The sequence below is a fragment of the Pelmatolapia mariae genome, linkage group LG15 (genome assembly GCF_036321145.2).
Source record: "Pelmatolapia mariae isolate MD_Pm_ZW linkage group LG15, Pm_UMD_F_2, whole genome shotgun sequence".
NCBI classification, from domain to species: Eukaryota; Metazoa; Chordata; class Actinopteri; order Cichliformes; family Cichlidae; genus Pelmatolapia; species Pelmatolapia mariae.
In genome coordinates this window covers 1,077,609-1,099,447 of record NC_086240.1, presented here as the reverse complement: position 1 = coordinate 1,099,447, position 21,839 = coordinate 1,077,609, and the positions used below count along the sequence as shown (strand labels likewise).

General features: G+C 43.6%; 1 protein-coding gene across 2 annotated transcripts in view; it reads left to right on the top strand.

Annotated features, from left to right (window-relative positions):
* Positions 1-226: 226 nt before the first annotated feature.
* The window catches only part of fam49a (family with sequence similarity 49 member A), a 33,807-nt gene continuing 12,194 nt past the window's right edge, over positions 227-21,839 (top strand). For both annotated transcript variants that reach the window (XM_063495715.1, XM_063495716.1), the window contains exons 1-2: positions 227-329; positions 19,754-19,809. The gene's annotated coding sequence lies outside the window, so the exon portion shown is untranslated. The remainder of the gene's footprint in view (positions 330-19,753; positions 19,810-21,839) is intronic.

The following is a 21,839-nucleotide window of genomic DNA, read 5'->3' as shown; positions in this document are numbered from 1 at the left end:
TTTCAGCATGAGACAGAAAAGCTCTGCCAGGCACTGCTTAGGCTAAATACTTTCCCGCATAATCATTGGATATTAAAAAGAAGAAAAGAGTGAATTTAATTGGCTTCTCTCGTACTATCCCTAATATCGACCAATCGAAACGGGAGTGGGCGGGGCTTGAGACTGGACTTTTCTTCATGGCTTTTCTGCTGGCAGAGGGAGGGGTGATGAGAGTGTTGTTTTGTGTTGCTGCCGGGAACACACAGAGCAGCCAAGGTCGGTGAAAGTACTGCACACAGCCAGGCTTCGGTGCTGAGCTCCTGTAGACTCCCACACCGAGAGACATACCGGTGAGTTTTGAGGTTTGCTCAACTTTGATTCGTGTTTTGCCGGCCACAAAGATGGCGGGGTCTGTGGGTCAACTTTACTTGGTGTCTTGCCAAAATGTGTACCCCGTACAAATCGGGGACTGTCAAACGAGTTCACATGGAGTAATGGGGAGCAGGCGGAGAAAGCGCCAACTTGCTAGCTAATATTAGCTCCTGAAATGAGTTACGTGGTAGCGTAATTGTTGTACTAAGTCTTATCTGCCCGCGGTTTTGTGCTATTTATATTCCCATATGTTGTGATTTCTTTTCCGAGGTTTACTTGACAGTGGTGCTAGCTTCTAAGCGGTCCGGTTAGCCCACAAACTTAGCTCGGAACTGCTGGAGGCGTTAAATTCGAGCCACACTGCTCTTGTTTTCCCGTTGTTGATTAATAGAAACACGTTGTTTTTGATTTATTTTGATAGCAGATATATGTTAGAACCCGGTTTGGTGAAAAAGTTATAACAGTTTAACAACTATCTCCGTCTGAAATCACTGCTGTGTAGAGACCGCTGCAGACTGATAACAGTGTCCGGTTCATCCTCAGGCAGGTGGTTGGATTAAATGATTTCCTTTCTACTGCTGTAATTTCTGACTGATTGCTGCCTCTTGAACTGGCAGAGGGGGGAAAGGCGGTTATAATATATTTGTGGCCTCAGTTTGCAGCTGATAAAAGTAGCTGTTTGTGTCTCCTGACATGATCTACAATGTGGAGCTCTGCGTCGGCCCTCTGGGTGTTATTCCAGGCTATACTTTATTATTTCCTATTACAACAACAACACACCTCCGCCCCTGGTTCATTCAGCCCAGTACCTCCATCCATTGCAGTGCTGCCATGTAGATGGTGGAATCTAGATTCACTGTGCCTTGCCTGAGGAACTAACCAAACATAGTCCAAGAGCCGGGTGCAAATTTGTTCACAGCCTGCAGCACAGGCAGACTGACAGACTTGTCTCGACTCAGATCTCTAAATTTGAAAACCACCTTGATATGCAAATTTTTCTAGGCAATAAGAGGAATGTGCCCATCAAGGCCTTGGTGTACTGAAATGGCGCTCTTTTGTTCAAGAGGACATACAGCAACAGCTGCACTTCCCAACCGTGCGTGTGTGTGTGTGTGTGTGTGTGTGTGTGTGTGTGTGTGTGGTGGGGGCATGTGTGAGCAGATTTGTCCTGTTTCAGTCAGTATTCCAGGGAGTAATTTCCTGGGAGTAAGCAGCGTTTCTGGAATGCTGGTTCTGCATGTTAGACAATAGCTGGTGTGAATGAACCTGATCTCACATGAAGGAAGTTGAAATGCTTTGCATGTTATTTGCATGGGCTAGCAGAACTAGTAGTAGTGTTCACTCTGAAACAGTGGAGATGGGCTCGGACACGCAGGACTTTGTGTGCATGTAATTCAACATACACAGAGTCATACATGCTGCAGCATTTAAGCCAGTTCTGTTTGACTTTATTAGACTTTTGGTCCAATAAGAGGTCCTCTGCACTACTGGGAAGGACCTTTGTTAAATATTCTTATGAATGCATAGTGTTCTAGTGACCTCTGGAGCATCAGAGTGATGCATACTGTGTTCTGTACACTGGGTGTGACAAGAGCGAAACTATCTACCTTTGTTTCAACAATGTGGCTAAAGTAACTGATGTATCAGTTTAGATTTCTTTGCCTGTGGTTGCTGTAAACCATTCCACATATTCCAACATTCCCAGCTAAAATGAGAACACGAGCGAAAAATGTGTCAGACTTTAAAAATTAGACATGGCACAATTTGAATGTTGTGTCCGGCACTCTGCTCGCCCATCGTCCTGTCAGAAAGCTGCCAGATATCAGTTGAAAGTCTCGTAGTTCTGCGCTCTCACTGCTCAAGGTTTTCTTTGCAACAGAAAAACAGGATATGGTATCTCACACCCTGTTGAACAGTGGCGTATTTGTACTTTGTGGTTTTTCAACCTGCTGTTGCATTACAGGTTGCCTGAGGGAAGCACATGGTGTAACACTGTGTAACACTTTTACACGTGTAACACTGCTGTACGTCACAGCTTGGGAAGACTTTTTTTTAAATCAGTTCCACTGTGTGGCTCTGAGAGATGCTTTGTAACATGACAATAAAGATGCTTAACTGCTTGAAAAGAAGAGCATGAATGGCCTGTTTCCTATTCCTTTAACAACAAAAAACAAGCCAGCCCAAACTTGCATGTTAGTTTTAATAAAACATTATCTTTATGTTGAGTGTGAACTGCTGTGATTGCACAGGGGAGCCATTGGTGCCGCCCTGGCAGCCATTCTGGTCCTAGAGTGAAGCAGCAGCTTTACTGAAGAGCGCCACTTTAGCCTGTCATGGGCTGTTTCAAAGGTAATGTGATATTTGCAGTTTTTGCTGCTCTCAGACTTCAAATGAAACTGCTCACAGCAGCAATTTTTGTTTGCCCGAGTCCAGCTATGAATCACAAGTCGCTTTGTGATACGACATGAGAAATCCCAAAGGATTTCCTGCTAGCGCTGCACCGTTGCCAAGTCCAATATCTTGAGGCTTAAGCTGTGCAAGCAGTGGGAAGTCTTGTCGTGTCATTATTTCACCGTCGATGCCAGCCGAGGCCAGCCTGCAGCTTCTGCAGTCTGTCTGGCACATTTTATTTATGCATGGCACATTTTGGGCAAAATTATGCTTCTTCTTTCTGTGTTCATTTAGCAGTGTGGGCAGTTACTGATGTATGTGCGGAATGAAAATAGTATATTTGCATAAAGTACGTTAGAGAAGTCAAACATGAGGGCTTTTGGCAGTTATAATAGTTTGAATGTGTACTTCCTTTTAGGATAAGAAAGGATTTGTGTTAGAGTTGTTAAAGTCATGATTTCATTCAGACTGATCAAACTGGCTAAGAGCTCTCCTCCTGTTATCAGCAGCTAGTCATCCAGTTTGCTGTGGACCATCCGCCACTGCTGACTCAGCCAATGCTGCCATCTGGGCTGGAAGAGAAAACACGACAGATTTCTCCCTGGCTCCAGAGCCTCGGATGCTCAGCTAACAGATTCTGTGTGTTTGTGTAGCTGTTTTCATATATGAGCTGCAGCTTTGAACTTTGTTTAAAAAGACATTTCCAGCAAAGGTGCAGAATGTTCGATGCAGTTTGGTAACAAAAGTTACCGTCCAATCCAGACGTGCAAAATGTTTACCTTGATCATTTGAAAAGTGTCAGTGTTACCCCTCAAAGGTGCTCGATGCTTTATTTTTCCAGCATTTTGAGACCTCATAAGTTTAGGGGTACAAGAGTTGTACAAAAGGCGTGTTTGATCCAAGACAATCCACATGTGGGTGGACATCTGCTTGAGAGGTCTGCAGATAATAGCGTAGGGCGTTCGCAGCGAGTGAGTGCTCACGCTCTGCCTCCTGCACACTCTGCTCAGGATGCACCGTCGCATAAACCAACCTGAGTAAGTCCAATAGTGAGAACATGTCTGAGAGATTACATCTGTTGTGGCGTGCTATAAATCAGAAAGGGAAGTCTCCCAAAATGAGTTTTCTGGGATCTAAGTTGCTGTTTGGGGGTGGCCGTGCATGTGGCTGCACTTTTTTTTTTTTTTTTTTTTTTTTTTTTTTTTTTTTTTTTTTTTTTTTTTTTTTTTTTTAAAGCTACAGTATATTTTGTGTTTGGGTAAAATAAACCCCGCTCTGAAAACACAGTGTTGGAAGGCGTGTTTGTTTCCTCTATGCAGATAAAACTGCGATGTTTTTGGGATGTTCTCGGAGGAAAAAATTCCCTCCTATGTTGGAGGATTTGTTGTTTTGCTCAGAATAATTTCCGATTTTTGTCAGTAATTCCTCTGCTGCTTTTATGTTTTGTTTTTTTATATTAATTAAAATCTGGCTGTGATTAGCAAAGGCCCACCCACCCTTCTGTTTTCAAGGAAGTGAGCTAAAATGCCTTCAGCTGAGGGTTGGCACCAAGGCCCAGCAATAGCTAAAGAAGGACCCTGAGCTGCTCTCGAGTCCAAGAATAAAACTACCTTTGTATGGAAAGCAAAGGTGGCTGAGTATAAGTGGCTGCTTCAGTTTTGGGGCCCTGGTTCTGTGCATGTTTGCTTTCTGTCACACTGCCTCCACCTACTGCAACACCTTAGTAAACCAGAGCCATTCCCAGTGTTATCCATGACACCCGTGCTTTTACTGCAGTGACAACAACAAATGTCTGCTGTTAATTAAGGTGATCATTTCAGCTTTAATTGAGCGCTTACTGAAACAATGAGCCTTTTCAGGCTCTCAGTCTGGCTGAGCAAGATGAATAAATCCTAACTGTTAGGACAGCTTATTCTCTTAAAAGCTTAAAATGTTTTTAAAGCCTAATCCTCCAACATTTAGTGTTCACCGCGAATATTGTTCTTAAGCCTCCTGGTTATGTTACTCTAGTTATTTGTGTGTACTAGACCGTGGCCGTCCTGCCGTAGTTCCTGTTTTACACCGAACTACCCGTCTGTGTGTCTTTTTGTCTGTCTGCGTGTGCGAATACGTGTGTGTACAACTGTTCTGCCTCATGACCCTGCACACTTCCCACTCACGTTTCACTTTTTCTGCTTGCATCCTGTCAGCGTGACAGCAGCTCTCTGGCTGTTTGCTGCAGTTTCGCTGCTCTGCGTCGCGGCTGTTGTTCAGAGCCGTGCTTGTAATGGTCACTTCTGTTTATCTCGCCTGCTCGTGTATTACTGTTAGTAGTAATTTTTTGGTTTGGTGTGCTGTTGTACTGGGAACACAGACTTTTGAAGTTTATTTTATAATAGGAAACTTTTTTTAGTCAATGACGTGATTTGAATTCATCCGCTTTTATAACCACAAACTGTCTCACGTGGCCTAATACACACAGCAATAGTTGGTTTTGTGGTTTGTTTTTTTTACATAATTATTTAAGTTTGTTTCGGCTGCTTTGGTTATTGTTCAGGTTTTGCTACTTTGTAATCAACCTGAGATTTATTCTTATGAGGTCTGCGTTATGTCTGGTATTAACATGTTTCTGAAGCCCAAGTCATTATACAAGTGGTTATTTCAAATGCAAACTACTTACAACAGTTTGCACAAAATTGCTTTGGCAGTTCACTTGGTCCCAAATGCCCAAAGCATCATATTTTCTGGGCCAGTGGAAAATTGGAAAGCTTTGGAAGAGCAGCCCAAACTCAGTTGAAAGTTCAGAAACTACAAGATAAGAGTCAGACTGAGCTGTGGGTGATAGTCGTTGTAGGGAGGGATGTGAGGGATCAGCCAACTACACGCTTAAACTTTGTCACCTGTGATTGTTGGCAGCTGAGATGCTACTTTGTTAAGCCTTGTTAATTGTCATTGTTGTACAACACTGGTTTACTGGGGGCTTTATTAGCCACCTGTCACTGCTCTCTGCTGAGACTGCAGATGGGCAGCTCCCTTATCTCCACACTAACGACTGTAATAAATGTTGAAAATGAGCAAAGATTAAGTGGTGCGTCTCGTATAATCAGGATTGTTTGGCTGTGTCAGAATAAACTGAGCCACAGGAATCACTACACTGAACACAAAGACAGGTAGCTGCTGGTGCTAGCCTTGCTCATGTTAGCTACTTACTGTTGAAGCAGTCGATTAGTCTAAACTTCTGTTTGTGTTTAGCTGATCAGGAAAGTCCATCGTTCTCCTGTGGACTCGGTGACACATGTCAGTGTCCTGAGTGGGGCGACAGTTTGGAGCGTCTGGAGCTTAACACAGTTTTGTCCCTGTAGGCTTGATCACACTGACTACTGCAGGTTTTATACTTACTACAACTGTAAGCTTGATAAAAGTAAACAGACATGACTACTTGTCCACAGCAAAGAATAATCCAAGCGTTGCCCTTCTTGCTCTTCTTGCATCAGTTATCCTTCACAGCTCACTGAGCTCAGCTGTTGTTCAGCAGCTGAGCTCAGTGTTGGTGAGAATGAGACCATTAGGATTGCCAAGTTCTCCAGTTTACTGTAATTTCGTAATTCCAGCCGGGCTTAGTGATAACCACTGCATATGTGGAAGACCCCACAGCAACTTCCATGTTGGAAATGTCAAACTCACATAGATACGTACTCCGCCCATGTTCCCTGCTCCTAACACATTAAACTTTAATAACTGACTGTCGACATGCAGCCTGATATTAACTGGTGCCTGTGCAGTGATTAATGTCATTTGATCCAGTTGTCACTGGTGTTTATGTTGTTGCTCATGGGTGTAAAAGTGTAATTATATTTGTGTTCGGTTCTGAGGCGATCACCATTCAACACTAAACGCTGTCAGCCTTCTGCTACAGGGTGTCATGCTTCCTAGTCCATGTGGTGCAAGACACTTTTCTTTGTAAGCATAATTCTGCTGCGAGATGAGCGAGTCCGAAGGATGGAGTGGGGGGAAAAACAGGAAACATGGGAAATAAGGTCAGGGTAGCAAACAGTCCAGCCGGCTGGGAGTCAAACTGGACTTACTGCTCAGTGTATTTGTGATACACAAGACATTATTTCTGACTTTATAATATCTAACTTTGATTAGCCAGCTGTGCCACAACACTTGTTTTTCTGGATTTGGACGACTCTGAGAAGGATCAGAGTCTGTGCACAGTCACTGATCTCAGCAGGAACCCCGAAATTCAGAGTTTATTATTCATGACAAGCTAAAAGTCTGTGAGGGCAGGAATGGGTGGCTGTCGTGCTTTACAGTGAAGGTTGTAAAACTAGTGGGAGAGATCTAACCAGCAGCAGCTTGGGGCGGGGGGGCTGCAGAATAATGGCTTAAACTCTGACCCCGATTACTGTATGTTGGGATTGTGATGATTAATGTTGATTATTAATCTTGATAATTTGATTTTGTAATTAATTGGAATTCCCGACAGAGGGTGTTACAGGAAAAAATAGACTTTCTGTTACGTACTGCAGCCCTACCAAACCACAATAAACAGCTATTTCTCATATTTTCATTTGCTGTGTGTGATAAATCACTAATGATTGATGCGCTGTGAACAATATGTTTCCCAAGTCTTAACTGCTGATTTCGACCACTTTTGATTTTCTTGAGCAGAAATTTCCATTACAGAATATTGTATTGCAAACAAAAAGGGGAAAGTTGATCATTTAAAATATTTATACAAAAACTACCTTTCAGTACTTTATTATCTAGATCAATGGGAAACCCTGGATTTACACTGTGCACACACACAGAAGCAGTTTGGGCTGTAACAGCGTGTAAGTAATATACAGAGGAAAAACTTATATTTATTTCTTGAAAATAAATCAATGTGAGATTGCTGTAACAGCAACAATGGCTGCCCCGTGGTGTGCCTTGCCCTTAGATAGCCTTTGGGCTGGGTCAGGCCAGCAGAGCAGAGAGCCTGAGCTGCAAGTGTCATCGCAGAACAAGCAATGACACCGGCCCTCACAGCAGAGTTTATGGAAAGCCATAAATAGGTTCATTTTCATAAGCAGCACCTCACTCTGTTTTTACAGAAGAGCGTTTCTCTAAGCTGTGAACAGCAATCTCATCATCTGTGGGTGTACTGAAAATGCAAAGAGTTAATAAGAAGAAAATGTTATTGGAGTGAAGCGTGATGAAGGGGAAAGAAGCACTGGCTGCTGGGCCTCACTGGTAGAGAGCAAATACAGAAATGAGCAAAAGGCTGTGTTTGACCAGCGTGTATATGCAAAGAAACAGATTGATCGTGGATATTTTATTGTTTTTTTATGCTAATTAAAAGTGTGTGTCCTGTTTTCATATGTAACTGACAGATTGCGAGTCTCCTTATCAAGCTGTTTTCCCTGACCCTGTCTCCTTTGAATGCATGTTTGCTTGACTTCTTGTCTGAAGTATCTGCATGTCTACTGATGTCATGACCTTAAGGCAATCTATCTCAGAGTCTGTTAATATAATCTTGCTGCTTCAGTGAATGTAACATAGCTCTCAGAGAAGTGCCTGTATCCATGTGATGGCCACGATGGATTAACCGTAACTGCAGTGATGCTAACCATATGCTAGCTAACCTTTGTGGTAAAATTAGTTTGGTTTAGCAGTCGTATGTTAATTACTTTGGTTTGTATCCCTTCTAGCCTTTGTTTAGAACTGCCGGTTCTTTGGACTCGACTGTGACCTTTTTCATAATCGGGAACATAAAAGATGGAGGTCGTCACTATGACATCACCCTCTGGTTGGGGGTATAAAACACTCGGGGATACTGCAGACCCTCCCTAAGTCATAGCCTGCTGTGTCATCTATTACACTCTAAATGCGACTAATGAGCATCATGTTGTAAGGGGTAAGACATGAAATTCACCAGGGCCATCTATGTGGTCATGGATGAAGGTGGCTGAGTGGCTGTTTTCACACAAATGATTATACAAGCAGGTCTCTTTTGCAACCACAGGAGCATTCAGAAGAATCTCCAGAATAAATAAACAACCTACATATTTGGATGATCTTGATAAGTCCTCGAAGGCTTTTTTTTTTGGGGGGGGGGGGTGTTTGTTTTTTTTAATGCCATCTCAGCCAGTGGCTGTCTTGTTTTCATATTTACCTGACAGATACAGGTGCCAGTCTCCTTATCCAGCTGTCAAAAAGTTTTTCCCTCTCTTAGAGTAAGAACTTCTTTATCTGAAGTATCTGAAGTATCATCAAGCCACAGTCTACTGATGTCATTGCTTCAAGGCAGTCTGCGGCAGTAGCACATTTATCTGAGTATGTTAAGACAACCTTGCTGCTCTCTGTAGCTCTCAGAGAAAGGGCATGTATTGAGGAAGTTAGTTTGATGCATTCACATTCATATTTGCTAACGCTGGTTTCACACAACAGCCAGTCACACACAGACATGGTTCCCTTTGTATCTACATTGCTGTTGACAAGCAGGGCTGGGCAGAACAGAAGTGGCATTGAACAGAAACGTAGGAGGAATTTCTACGCCTGGAGTCCCGCGCTACGCAGCACTAGCTGCTAGCAGCCAGCTACTCTGCCTCCCCCTGCTCTCCAAATACCAACCTCCTGCTTCTGCTTTCCCACTGGCTCGTTTTCTTCGAGTCTTTTCCTCCGTTTATTGTTCTCCTCATGCACTCTTAAACGCCTTGGCAGTCTCTCCCTCCATCTATCCCACTTTCTCTCAGCACTGACAGAGGCCTCTCTGAGATGTTTACTATGTCTGCAGACACCCCCCCCCCCCCCCCCCCCCCCCCCCCCCCCCCCGGTCACCCCTCCTACTCACCGAACAGAATAACGGTCACTGTGACTTTTTTGTCTGTTTATTATCTTCGTCCCTCTTCATCTGCCTGCAGATGTTAGAGGAGGGATAGTGGTGAGTTTGTATGGAGCAAGTGTAAAATGACCCAGCTGGCTGAACCAGAGGGCACACAGAGCTGAGAGCGGCCGCCGAGGAGGAGGCTCAGCTTTGTGCTCCAGTGACAGCGAGCTGGAGCGCGTAGCCGTTTGTCAGATATGAGATGTACTGTTTCTGAGTGAGAGGCTTTCAGAGAGCAGCACAAGTACTTAAAAGTGAGCTGTGCTCGATGCCTGACTCCTGGCTGCTGAAGAGTTCTTCAGTGTGCAGAGAGCCTCCAGAGTGTGGTTAGCAGAGCAAAACAGTTGAACCCTGTGCTGGTATGTGAAGCAGGCTGTAAGAGGGGAGGATAAAGAGCAAGGCTGCCATTGTGGTGGTGCTAGGCAGGTTTCCCCTTCTCCACCCAGCCCACCCTCTTCCCTGCCTGCCTGCCTCCCTCCCAACAGCACCCCCACCCCCCAGCCCATGTCCATATTAGGGCAAAACTCAGCCAACCTCCCCTTGAGCTGAGCTCAACCCCCTCCAAAATGCCCCGCTGTCACATTTGCTCCAGCAAAGGGCGCCTGAGGGAGACACAGCTCCCCTAACCCAATTTGAAGGCCTGTTTTCTTCGCCAGTCAAAACAGCCGAGGGATTTTAAAAATGGATGCAGAGAGCCAGGGCCAAGCTGGTGTGTTCGAATGTGCTTTTATTTTGGAGGAGCTACAGTTAATGGGCTTAACTTGAGCAGTTTTTGACCATATGCCACTTGGTGACCCCCCCCCCCAAAAGGGCTCATTACTTAAGTTCATACTGTACATCAGTGTGTGTGCAACATTTAATCATTGTTGTGTACTGATTCTACTGTCAGACAGCACGCAGCCTAAAAGCATACAGTAAGTATTGGGACTGTGTTATGGTTTTTCTTTTCCTTGCTGTTCTAAAGCGGTAGCGACCAAACTGAGGTTCAGACTGAACTATGAACTATTTTTAGTGTTAAGCCCCCAGTTTCTTTTGTTTCTGTGCACTTGCGGTGTCCAGGGAAAGCTGTACTGACACTCGGTGCCAGCTTTGTAGTGAATGCTGCTCGAGAAGCAGCAAAGCAAAGCAAAAGATGCCGTTACTCTAAAGCCACTTTGGATTACACTGGTAGTGACAGACTCCAGTTAAACAACTGGTTTATGCTTGTCAGCCATTTTCCTAGAGATTCCTAAACAGAAGTTATTTCGGGGCATTGGTGTTGATTTTGGTTTCCTGTGGTTTATACAGAGAGGAAACGGTTTACTTCACAGACATAAGAACGGCTGGGTTTGGCACAGAAGTCTTTTAAACTTAAAATATTTGTTTCGTTGCAGCCGCGCCAGCCAATCGCACATCAACACACAGGTTGGGCACACGCAGGCCAAGAAAAATGGGAGCGTTAGTGTCGTAACTGGCACGATGCTGTTTCTTTCCAGGTTTCCAAAAGACAGTTCAGGTGTCACAGCTCTCGATCCACAGAAGGCAAGAAAGGTTTTCTGGGAACTCGTTATAGTAACAGTCGCTAATTCAGAGTTAATTAAACTGATGCTAAAACTTATTTTTTGTGAAGAATCAATATAATTATTAATCGTTACAGATAATTGGCCAATCATTGGTTGAAAGCATTTGTCTGGATGGTTATTGTAAACTTGAAACTGCTCTATTGTTTTGTAAATGGTTAATGGTTAACTGGTCTTTAATGTGCTTACAAGTGCATAGCATACCCGAGGACTCACTGTCTATTTTTGGTTTTACTTTTGTGTGCTTTCACAAGCTATTCGCTTAAGTTTAGTTGTATATGTACAACCAATCACAGCAGATGGCCCCGCCCCTCCCTGAGCCTGGTTCTGCCGGAGGTTTCTTCCTGTTAAAAGGGAGTTTTTCCTTCCCACTGTCGCCAAAGTGCTTGCTCATAGGGGGTCGTGTGACTGTTGGGGTTTTCTCTGTATGTATTAATGTAGGGTCTACCTTACAATATAAAGCACCTTGAGGTGACTGTTGTTGTGATTTGGCGCTGTGTAAATAAAACTGTTCTAGGACCAGTACCAAGATTTTAGCGTATCATGCAGCCCTGTCATGTGTTTCAGTGTAGCTTCTAATTAGACTTTGTTAGGCTATAAATTTGTAATGATGTGCTTTAATAATTAATACCTCATGCTACTGAAAATAATGGAAAGGGATTATTTTGTTGATTTTATTATTATGTGTTCGTTCTTGATTTTAATCTGTAACAGCACTTTGGACAGATTTTCCTAAAATGTGGCTCGTGCTGCATCGTTCGCTCAAATCAAGACATAATATTTAGAGGAAAGTTTCTTTTCAACAGATATTTATTGCGTGGTCTTACAAGAGCTCTATGGCTGATTCCTTGCCAGAGCGGCTTGTAGATGATCTCCCATACGTAGCCAGAGTGTACGAGCGTTTGGCTGCTGCTCATTTTCCTTCATCTGGGAATTATTTGAACAGCACCACAAGCTTTTTAGAAATATTTTTATTTATCCATTTATTCTTTTTACTTAACATGAAGATCATCTCTAAGCCATCAGCCTTTGCTGATGTTCCAGGTTCTATGTTTTACCAGCGTCGCTATTTAAAATGCAGGAAAGTATTTCCCCCGTTTAACGTTGTTGGCTCAGATGCTCACGTGACGAATCAAACGGGAACCACATTCCACAGAGTGCAGATCAGGTTCAGCGAGCCGTTTCCAGCATCAGTACAGCACTTCCTCCCCCCCCTCACATATTACTTGTACGTATAATAACCATCAGTATATAATGTTAGTCCTCACTGCTGCATGCTAAATAACCATGCTGATTGTGTTGGTGGATGTTGTGGCTGATCTGATTATTCAGTTATGAAGTGATTTGAAGAAGAACATGATACGATTTCATGAGATGTTTTTGTTTTTACCAGCATGTTGAAGAGGAACTGCTCTGTTTACCAGAAGACCAATGCTGATTTATTGTGCTGGTACACGCATGAAATTGTGCATGAGAACAAAGGAACTGCAGACAGTTCCCACACGCTTCAGCACTTGCTCCGTCACTTGAGGTTTCTGTCATACCGAGCAGACTGACATGTTTCCTGTGTAGCAGTTAGCACTTGATGAATGAAAGGCCTCGTTTGCATTAGTGTGAATTCAAACGGTCTCCTGTGGGGGTTTTATAAACATGTATAATTACATATTTTTAAGTACATGTTTTAATTGTACTGTTTTGAAGGTGAGTTGGTATCAAAGGCCAGTGAGTTTCTAACAAACATGGAGTCCACAGTGGCAGAGCTCACCGTTCTGATTCGTGACCCTTTCATAGGCTGTTGCCATGCAGAAAGGACGCAAGACGCTCCAGACAGACACACACGTACTCATTTACTCATGGGAGGGCTGTAGTCTTCCAGCTCATTGAACTTCCATTGAGGGTTAACCTTTGTTTGAACCCTGAGAGAACTCTCCATCCTCTTCACATCATGAACTTTTATTACACGTCTACATGCGTTTCATTTATCACCTGGTTGGAAAACGTGTCCGGCGTGGTCTCACATGGGACTTGTGCTTACTCACAGATTTGCACACCAACTCTTGTTGCGTGACCTGGAGTGATGCTGGAAATGTGCTTTTGCAGTGGTGGATATGATGCTCAGTCATGTAAATAATTGATTTACAGGTTCAATCCTCTGAATATCAACAGCTGTCACGCCATTTTGGGTTTCATGTCTGTTTGTGCTCACAAAACGTCACCAGGTGTGGATAATGAAGGTCCGGCCCCACCCACACAGCGAGCCTTAGTACTTCTGTTCTTAGCTTTAACCCAGCCTTTTTTGCTATGGTGGTCGTCTCAATGTCATTCTGCTTCCCAAGAGAGGATCTGATCCCATAGTCAGACGCACTCAGACTCCAGCTGTCAGTGATGGTCCTTCTGCTCTGGAGATCTGCTCTGAGCTGGAGATCTGCTCTAACCAGAACCTACGGCAGGTGGAGGACTGCTTCAGGGGTTGCTGTCAGTCGAGCTGAAGTTCATCTGCAGGATGAGAGACTCACGAGAGAAGCATCACCAAGTACTCAGAAAACAGGAGTAATAATTAAAATGTGTGAACCTGCTTCACTGTGCAGTCTTCATTTAGGGAAACGATACTGTTTGCAATAGGCAGTTGTTAAGATTCAAGGAAAATACAAGTGATGTTGGTTATATTGTTCATCCAGCTGTCTGCACTCAGTGATGGCAGTACTACGTGTAAATGTGCTGATTGCTGAAAATGTCAACGTAGCAGCGAAGAAACAAAAGGTTTTGATCCAAAGTGGGTCATCGCCTCTGCTGCCTCGGGGCAAGAACGTGATTTGACGGGGCACAAAGGAGGCGGGACATCCTGATAGTTTCCATCTGTACACTTCAGAGGTAAAAAATTTGATTTCCAAAAAAGAGTTACTTGGAGAGTCAGTTGTGGTGTCAGGCTTGACAAACGCAGTGCGGCTTCCTGTGATTGGGTTTGTGAGTCTTGCACTTTTCCGTATACCTATGACTAAACAACAGGTCCTGGTGCCTGCTGTAAATCACAGCTGTGAAGAAAGCTAAACAGGTCATTTGAATAATAGCATAAAATGTCTTTAACAGATGACTTTTATCTTACAAAGGTAGACACTAAAATTTGAATAAATAAAGTCCAAGATATGATGTGTTTACACAGGCTTTAGTTTTTTACACTTGTTTGGAAACTGCTGTTAGACAAATTTGCATTAGATTATGTGTTTGCAGATTTATTGGGTGGTCAGCGGTTATCTAATGCTGGCCACACTGTGAAAACACAGCTGATATGACAGCCAGATAAGAAGGACTTATCTGCTGTTATGGTCAGTTTAACCCAGTGAACTGTGGGATATGCAGTCTTTTGTTTTCCTGTGTAAACGTTGACTGAGCCTCTCAGTTTCCTTTCTATGCTGTATACATGGAAACACCAAAGAGATCTGTAGCTCTCGTTTTTCCCCACATGCACTTGTTTTATGAGGTTTACACAGATCGATCTGTGCTCTTTAAGAGAAATCCTTTTTCATGTTTGCTCGACTTCATTTAGTTCGTTCCCTTCAGCGACGCTGAGGCGCCGTCATGATAATCTGTTTCTTCACATGTTTTTAGATTTTGTTTTCATCCACAGTTCCCTCTCCGGTGAACCCTCCTCTCATCTTCCTCACATGTCTGCAGACTGCCGCTCTCCCGTTTTAAGCAGCCTTCTTGGCAGAGATTCACAGCATTAGTGACAGCTGCTTTCATCACACACCTTCCCTTTTTCTGACCGGTAGCCTTTATAGAACAAAGTGTGTGTCCACGTGTCTGTCTGTCCCCTCCAGGCTGTCGGTCTTTCATATTTGCGTGCCTTCCTTATTTTAATGCACTTCTCTGCTGTCACCATGGAAACAGATAGTTTTGAGACGAGCCCGTGCAGGCAAGTGTGTGGTTGTCCACACAAAGAGACTGTTAACATCTTTATGTAAGTTTGTTTTACATCCATGTAGGGAGGGTGCCAGCACTTGTCTGTACATGAAGCTAACATAAGAGCAGGATGGTGACTTTGCTCTTTTCTACTCCCTGGTTGCTCTCTTCAGACACGTCAGATTTCTTTAATTCTTTCTACAGTGTCGTGTAAGCTGCATGTAAACATATGCACTCAAGAGACATGAAGCACATCATTCAGTAATTGGCTGTTGTTGTTGTTTTTTTGTTTGTTTGCTTTTTAATATTTGACAGAGACGAGTGCTACCACCCACCCCTTCGTGGATGTAAAACAACGGCACGGTGATTCTCTTATATCAGGGGCGTCCAACTCCAGGCCTCGAGGGCCGGTGTCCTGCAGGTTTTAGATGTGTCAGCTGATTTAAACGGCTAAATGACCTCCTCAACATGTCTTGAAGTTCTCCAGAGGCCTGGTAATGAACTAATCATTTGATTCAGGTGTGCTGACCCTGACCCTTGACGCCTGGAGTTCCCCACCCCTGTCTTATAGGGTCATCTCAGGTGCACAGAAGCCCCACCCACTTGCTGTCTTGTTTGTAGGGCCGAAGGAATGGAGGTAAAACCACTTATTTCAGTTATTATGCAGTAGGCGTACTGAAGACCCTCACTGAGCCTCTGTATAAGATAAAAAACTCTATGATTAAGTCCATGATTAAAAATATCCATCCATCCATTCGCTTCCGCTTATCCTTTTTCAGGGTCGCGGGGGGCGCTGGAGCCTATCCCAGCTGTCATAGGGCGAAAGGCGGGGTACACCCTGGACAGGTCGCCAGCCTGTCGCAGGGCCAACACACAGGGACAGACAACCATTCACACTCACACATTCACACCTAGTGGCAATTTGGATTATCCAATTAACCTATCCCCACAAGCTGCATGTCTTTGGACGGTGGGAGGAAGCCGGAGTACCCGGAGGGAACCCACGCAAACACGGGGAGAACATGCAAACTCCACACAGAAAGACCCGGCCTGATGTTGGAATTGAACTCAGGACCTTCTTGCTGTGCGGCAACAGTGCTAACCACCGTGCCACCGTGCTGCCCTTTTTGATTAAAAATATATAGCTGAAAATTAGGATAATAGTCTATATCAGTAAGCAGGTAGGGCAGGGCTGTGGCAGTAGAGAGTGGGGATCAAACGGATGGTGATGTGTTGTGGCACTCGCCTCTTGTTTGTTAGAAATGAGTGTGATCCACGTTCTTATCGAACCTCCCTTAACGATGACGGCTGCCACATGATCTTTGTCAGCATGGGCAGACTTTATGATCAGTAAGTTACAGTCACTGGATTTTGTGTGGATGACTAATCCGACTGTGTGTTTATGACTTTGCTGCCACATCATTTTGATGTTTGCTGTGCTGTCCTGTGTTTTGACTTGAAATGACAGCTGATGATGAGTCCAGCTGAACACCAGCACGCAGCTCTGCATGCGTTTGTCGCTAAATTTAAAATGCATATGCAAGTTCCTTATTGCTGTGTCACCTTAATATTAGACCACCTAAAACCATTAGCACTAATGGCACTGTCATTGTCTGCATCTTTCTCATGTTTCCCCGAATCTGTCATGTGCATCTGTCCTGAACATACACACTCTCATAACCATGTGGAAGGATATTCCCTGTAGGTTATCCTCAGTTTTTTTTAAATTTCATTTTGGTTTTTTGGTTTTAGCTTCTTTTATTAGTTTCAGTGTCAGTCTTAGTATTTCTAAGTATTATTGTATGAGGGGCGAGACGTAGGCCCCTCAGCAGAGGCTTTACAATTCAAACAGAACTCTTTGGAAGCTTTTTGCTCACAGTCTTATAAACATCCAGAGTCTCAGCAAACACCCAACAATGCCTCATAAAGCTGCATTACAATTTTCACCAAACTAGCAGATAATAACTAAAAAACCCTAAACTAAATGATAGTTTTAGTTAACTACAGTGATCTCGATGCATTGCCCATCAGTATAGATTTTTTAAATGTGATTCATAGCAAACTAGTGAATTTTCTTTACTAGTGCAGCAATAAGCAGGCTGCTTGGCTTGTGTCTCTTTGGTTTCTTTGTGCCCGTCTCAGATTTATTCTCGTCTCTCCTTTTTCTCTTCCTGCTTCCTCCATCAGTTTGTCTCACTTATCTCATTCCTCACTCATACCTTCGTGCTCTTAACAGCAGATCTGTTGGATAAAATCAACATTACTGTGCTCAGATGTTTTGGTTTTTTCCCCTTCGGTAACTTACCATGGGACAGAAGCGGCCCATGTATTACTGTGCATGTTATTCCTCTGAGCTCACTGGAAAATTCCATTCTAGCTCTTGATTGATGTTTCCTGAAAAACATGTTTATTTTTGAGAAGTCTGCATGCATCTCCCTCCACACCGTTTGACTGCACCACCTGCCGGGATGATTGACACATTTATTGACTTACTAATAAACCGGCGCTCAGCTCTGAGTGCTGTGATTAATGTGCTGGTAGTTTAAGATTGTTGGTTTGCACACTGGTATGAATGGCATAAGTGTGAAGTGTTAATGCTGCATATTTTATTTATTCGTTTATTTTTATTCTAGTGCAATGTGTACTGGCTGACGTTTGCAAACGTGCTTGATTTCATTGTGTAGATAAGTTGGGGACAAATGGGGAAATCCTGCTCTGTTTGACTGAAAGCAGAAGCAGAGAAGGAAAAGGGAATGAAACGGACACATGGGGCAAAGAGGAAGGAGGACTTCAAAGAAGCTGAAGTGCAGAAAAAGAAGGAAGTTTGATGTATAAAGTGGGTGTGATATTATATCTAAAGACCATTCACGTGTCCGACCACAGGGAACAGCTGCACTTTCTGCCCTTACGAGGAGAGCATCTCGTGTCTCTGGAGGCATCCACCCACCCAATCATCCGCAGCATCCCTTCTCTCAGCACTGTTGCTGTGCAGGTTCCACAGAGGATGGAGCAGGGTCAGTGCAGACGAAGAAGCACAGGTTTCAGTGACAGTTGGTAATATGTCTACATTATGTTAGTTAATGGATTAGCTGAAAATCAGATGCCAAGACCAAACGTGGCGTTTGTATCAACAAACCTCTGCAATAGATGAATTGTCTTCGTTACCCTGCAAAAAAGTATTATGTTGAACAAAAAGTGTTTGAGAAACCCAACATTTGGGTGTCTGTGGAAGTATTTGCATGATTTATGCATGCAAATACTTCCTGCAAGGTTCATTACCTTGCTGCCATATAAATGTGCATGAGCTTATTAGTGCGTGTGTGTGTGTGTGTGCACGTGAAGGCTGTAACTTACATTCAAAATGATGCCCACTGTGTCATTTACACAGTGACTAATTCTTATGATCATCCAATAATAATGGCCCTGAGTGCTCTGAGGTTCCAGTTCTCGTCCCAGCGACTTCACCCTCGCCTGCAAAGAGTGCTAGCTGGAGCTGAAGGTCATCACATGATGAACCCAGTGAAACCACATCACCACCACAGAGCAGAGTGCAGATCAGAAAAACGTTGACTTGATATTAAACTGTGACTCGAGCTGCACAGCTACTCCAATGAACTTCAAGAATAAAAAAAGCCTAACAGATCCCCTTTTAAGCAATTATTAAATTAAGGTAAAAATAAGGTTATAGTTCTTTGCACACAAATACAGGAGTATTATTTACACATGAATATTTGCTCCTGCCTAGATTTGCAGTCCACAAGTAGCCGGTCAGACCAGAATGAGCCACGTGGGGCCGTAAAACAAACATTTCAAGCCACAACAGGAAATGTAGTAAGACGTAGTAACCATCCACAGCGCAGCTTTACTGCTGCTGCATAATTCTCTCCAGTCAGGCCTCTCCATAATTTAAAAGTACTTTGTTGCAGGCCGGTGTAGGCCCATTCCCAAACAGGAATATTTTTCCAGTCTGTAGCACCAGGAAAGCGTCTGCCACACAAATGGCCCTCTCCGTTGTTAAGCAGGAGACTACCTCTCATAGTTTGACTGACTTTCGCTCTCCATGAGCGGGTTTTGTGGGCCAGATTTGGGGCATTCATTGGCCCACAAAACCCGCTCATGGAGAGCGAAAGTCAGTCAAACTATGAGAGGTACACGTTTAGAAACAGCCGTGACAAATATTAGGTTCAAATGTGGAAAAATTCGCTCTCAGCTCTCACAGATGAACGCTGAGCTTCAGGTGATCCTGCTCTTTTCTTTTGGTTGGACGCTGTGCTAGTTGACAGCACCATCTATTTATTTTCTGCTCCCACCTTAAAGAGAGTTACAGCATTGTGCAGCCGCAGCATGGCACAGGATGTTCAGTACCTCAGTAAACCTGCAGCAGACAGGCTAATCAGCTGCTTTTCTTTGGATATGACAGACGGTGGTGTCGATTTCAGTGTTGAATAATTCAGAGGTGTGTTTTGTGATGCTGGAGGATTGTATTTGTCTGAAGGCTCGTGTGCATCAGCAGAAAAGAGTTATTTTGTTGGTTAATGTGGAAAGCTGATCCTCTGCCCGTTCAGTCGGCAGGTGTGCGACGTGCACGCAGTGACAGACACACCTGCACGTGTATTTTTTATGAGGAACTGTGCGTTTCACTCGCTGGTATTAGTCGTGTCATTTTCTCTAAGTCCTTTTTTCCCCTTTCTTGTTGTTACAGAGACACAAAGAAAGCGGATGATATAAACCGCAGCCTGACGTCCTCCACCAGACAAGGTACATCACTCAGACATGACCACAGTATGCTTCATGTTCGTACAGTCGGCACTCTAAGCTGCCACTAAGACACATCAGCCAGCAGCAACACTGTGGTTTAGATGATCTTAGGTAGCTGGGATTAGCCCGCGGTTGTGTTAAGCCTCAGAAAGCTCCTCGTTCTCTGGGCTTTACAGCCAAACCTTCGTTTGGTATTTCCAGGATCTGAGGAGGATTACCAAACGTTCGGGTTTTCCAAAGGTATCTGTGCAACTTTGCAATGAACGAAGTTAAAAGAGAAAAATTGAAAAGGGTCAGTGCATCCTTTAAACACCTCTGTGTAATTTCATAATTGAGTGTAGCATCTATCAGTGTCAATGGGAACTTTTTTTTATTTTTGTTTTTTTGAGGGTCGAACATGTTGCCTGAATTTATTTATTCATTTAAAAAGGAAAAAATCACCAGTGAGCTTATGGTAGGTTTAAAGTACGTTTTTGAGACTGCCATAAAATACCTGTCAGTATTTTTATTTTATCTGTCTTTCTTTTTTATTTGAAAGAATAAAGCTCCAACTCTACAAATAATTTGGGTTGCCAGTTTGCTCAGATCAGGATTTTCTTTCTGAGCACGTGTTGGTTAGGACTCCCCAGACGGCAGAGGAGGTCGTTCAACCAGAGAACTCATTTTGGTGCTTTAAGTGCATAGAATTTGCTTTAATTACAAAGCTTAAATAGCCTTGAGATGGCAGCACAGACTGCAGCAGGAATGCTTAAATTGAGATTAAAGCAGCAGAGTTTTGGTCTCTGAGAGCAGCACGTGTAACATAAAGGTAACTCATGTCTTAACACAAAAAATCTCCTACTCACAAAACAACAGGCCTTGGCTTTAGCATTTAGACATGCAGAGGGGATTATGTTCAACAAACTACATTTTTATTTTCTTCTCTTCTTTAGGGAAACTGCTTTAATGTCTCACTTCATGATTTCTAGTTCCACTCTCAGGGTATTCTTCACTGAGTCGTCTCTTCACTTGGTTCTTTTATTTGGTGACATTTCCCGGTGATTGAACCGGTGTCAGCAGATGCTCCGTACTCTGGGAAAGTTTCCACAGATACTCGATAACTGCCAGTGAAAGAGGAAGAACACAACAAAACTCCCTTTATTAAAACAAATCGAACATAAAGGAGTCGCAGTTATATGAAAGTTTGATTCCAGTAGCTCAAAACACCAAATGAATATAATGTTACTTGAACTGCACACTGTAATAAGAAGCGGGCTGATGTGCACATTAATACCTCACAGACCTCTCATAGACTGTATTTAAAAGATGGCTGGTGGCGTTTTAGATCCTGCATCTTGTTAGCGTATCGATCGCGCGTTCGAGCGTTTCCACCATCGCCGCCATCTTGGTTGTGCAAAAAAAAAAAAAAAGGATGTGATGAGTAAAGACGGGTCTGGGTGTGAAGCCACGTACTCACCGGCTGGTGAACTACTTGTCAACCACAAGTCCTTAGCTGTTGGGTGTGTGCTGTCGTGCCACCGATGATCATTCATTTTAAAACATAGTATGATTAATATTTACAAAATAGACTTGTTTATTTATTTAATGTGACCCACAATGTGTGACTAAGCCCATAAATTCTTCACAAGGTGTTTAAAGGTCAACACAGAAAACCAGAAACGTCCATCATCTCAACCTCAGCTATCGACAGCAGCCTTCAGATGGAGTTCAGGTTTAAGCTTCCTCCACACTGGCTTCATTTTCTGACCTGGAGACTGCGTCTCACCTTTTTACACCATCTGTGGGCAATGGGAGCCTGCTAGGAAGCTAATGCTAGCATCGTCACAGGCCCAAACCACGATTTCTTTACGATGCTGTAAACATTCAACCTGTGAGCCCCCCTGCCCCCACCCTCTTCCCACTTTTGTCTCGGAGTGAACTGAAACAAGACACTCACACAGACACTACTGTTGGTGTATTACTGGCATACCTGTAGTACCAGGTGTTACCAAGAAGCTTGGACTAAGAGACACAACCTGTACTGCAGGACT